We start from the raw sequence: 477 nt of genomic DNA on the forward strand, positions 1-477 counted from the left end.
TGCACAAAGCTGCTTTATGTTCATTGCCTCATCCAAGGAGGCTCAGCAGCCCCATGACACCGGTACCGGCATGTTCCCTGTTTTCCAAGTGAAGACACTGAGACACAGAGAGGTGAAGTCACTTGCACAAGGTCACAGAGGTAGGAAGTGGAGGCCTGGGACTCCAGGGCAGTGGGAGTCTGCCTCCGGGGCGGGACTGTTGGCTCACCGTGGGGCATAGCTGGACAGTGGTGTGACCCTGCCTCTAACCCCTATGGACACCTGCAGCAAACTTGCTACTGGAAGAGATGGAAAAAACATAACTCAAAATAAAATATGAAAAACAAAATACACGGACCTCGCCTGGATACTGAACTTCTCTAAAGGAAACTATAGCATTTTTTAGATTAGCAAGGAAATTAGAATATGAACTGGGGATGAGACAGCATCGGGAAATCATTATTAATTTTGTTAAGTATGACAATGGCATTATGCATT

This window comes from Mandrillus leucophaeus, unplaced genomic scaffold (genome assembly GCF_000951045.1).
Source record: "Mandrillus leucophaeus isolate KB7577 unplaced genomic scaffold, Mleu.le_1.0 Scaffold306, whole genome shotgun sequence".
NCBI classification, from domain to species: Eukaryota; Metazoa; Chordata; class Mammalia; order Primates; family Cercopithecidae; genus Mandrillus; species Mandrillus leucophaeus.